Genomic DNA, 2,306 nt, shown 5'->3' on the forward strand with positions numbered 1-2,306 from the left:
CCAGTTCGGGAGGGCTTCTATGCCCTTCAGAAGCAAGACCCAGGGTTCCTGCTCTGACTTCCTTCAGTGATGGATGGCTTGTGACCTAGGAGATGGGAGCTGAAATAAACCTTTTTCCTCCAAAGTTGTTTTGGATCATGGTGTTCATCTTGGCAACAGAAAGCAAACTAGTACAATGAGTGTTGACAAGATGAATCTAAAGTTTATATCTAAAGGGAAAAAAAGAGTACAGAACACGATATCAAAAGAGAACAATGTGGACCGCTGCCAGCATTTAAATTTCAATTTGTCACAGAACAAATAAAACACTTTTAAATTCAAAAGACCCAATCATATGTATTTTTAAAGTTACCTGCTTTAAATGTAGCTATGGTGCTGGAAGGCACACCTCAGTGGTCTGGTACTTGTCTCCTCGCAGGGCTGGGTATGGTAGTCCATGCTTGCATTCTTAGCTCTGGAAGGTTGCAGCAGGAGAGAATCATAAGTTTGAGGCTAGCCTGGACTATGTGACAAGATTCTGTCAGAAAAAGAAAAAAGTTGCTCCACCAAGAAGAAATCACAAATTGAAAAGTAGATGTACCCCACACAAACTACTAAAAATATGTGATTAGTAAGCTAACAAATCTTCAGCCCAGCATGAGAGTGAGTGCCGGTGACCTCAGAACTTGGAAAGTGGAAAAGGAAGCTCAGTGGTTCAAGGTCCTACTCAATTCAATAATGAGTTCATGGCCAGCCCGGATGACATGAGAGCCTGTCTCAAAAACAATAACATGGGCCTGGAGAGATGGCTCAGCAGCTAGAGTCCTGGCTGCTTGCAAAGGACCTGGGTTCGATTCACCTTCTTCTGGCCTCAGAAGGCACTAGGCATACACGTGCTGTGCGTACATGCAGCTGTGCTGCCAAAACTCTCATACACATAAAATGTTTACAGATTTACTTGTGTGCGTGTGTGCGTGTGTGTGTGTGTGTGTGTGTGTGCGTGTGTGCACGCAGCAGAAGAAACACATACGTGGCGGAATGCTTGTTGAGATCAGAGGACAACTTTCAGGAATGGGTTCTCTCGTTCCATGTTGTTGAGGGTCCCTCTTGTTTCTGTTCCTCTGCTACATGGCCCTCATGATTCTCGTTTCCTCCTCTCCTCTTTGCCACAGAAGTGCTGGGATTAGAGACTCGAGGCTCTGCATCTGGCTTTTCCTTGCGGGTTCTGGGTATCCAACTCAGGTTAACAAGCTTGTTCATTAAGAGCCTTCACCTGCTTGTCTATCTCGCCGTTTCCTCATCTTTATGAATGTGCGCTTGTGAAAAGGGAAGTAAACACTTTAGTATTGTGATTTGACAGATAGCTTTTAGATATTAACACACACGATTTATCAATTTCCGTTTCTTCTTTTGCCCTCGGCTCTGCAAATGCTAGGGACACCTACGCCCTAACTTCTTTGACCCACAGCATCCTTTTCAGGAAAAGGAGATAACACTCCTGAGTAACAGAATAAGGAGGGACCAGGCACGAGCGCTGAGTAAATATGGCTACATAAGTTCTCTTGCTCTCCTGAGAAAGAAATCCGTGCTTGGGGGCTTATTTTAGGATGCAAGAGACGAGAGTATATTTGATACTCAGGAGCGAGGAAGTGGTTGAAGATACGAACGAAAGAGGTGTGTGATGGAGCCCTGTAGGATGGGTTGCGTTTCGGTAGTAGGGATAGAGAGTTGGAAGCCCCGTCCGCCCCACAGAAAACGGTCTCGCTGTTGGAGGTGTGCAGGAAGGGATCGGCTCTGACTCCCGCAGACATCGCCACGCATGACGAAGCTACTTCCCATCCACTGCCACGCCCGCACACCCTCCACATACAGGGCAGCTGAGGGTCCGGTTGCCATGGAGAGCTGGAGCGCGTGAGCCTAGCCGCCCCTCCCGGCCCCCGCCCCAGCTCAGCCAACTCCCGCTCTGATTGGCCACCGCTATCTCATTTTGCAAATCACTTGCGTAGACTGGCCCCGCTAGCTGTCTGACGTCACTAAGCTCGGGGCTGGGGGTGGAGGAGAGCTGGGGCTCGGGGCTGGGTTTAGCGCGCTTAGGGCGGGAGCCCAGAGTGCTCCGAGGGGGACTCCAGCCGGACTCAGGCGCCCCGCCCCCTCGACCACGCCCCTTTCCAGCCAGCCCCGCCCCTCGCTCTCGGCCGGGCCCGCCCCCTGAGTAGCCCCCCGCCCTCGCAGCCGGGCCCCGCCCCCTCCCCCAGGCCCTTGCCAGCAGTCCGGGGAAGGGACGGCGGGACAAGCGGAACGCGCGGGAGGGCAGACGGGGCGGGGAC

The sequence above is a fragment of the Arvicola amphibius genome, chromosome 3 (genome assembly GCF_903992535.2).
Source record: "Arvicola amphibius chromosome 3, mArvAmp1.2, whole genome shotgun sequence".
NCBI lineage: Eukaryota > Metazoa > Chordata > Mammalia > Rodentia > Cricetidae > Arvicola > Arvicola amphibius.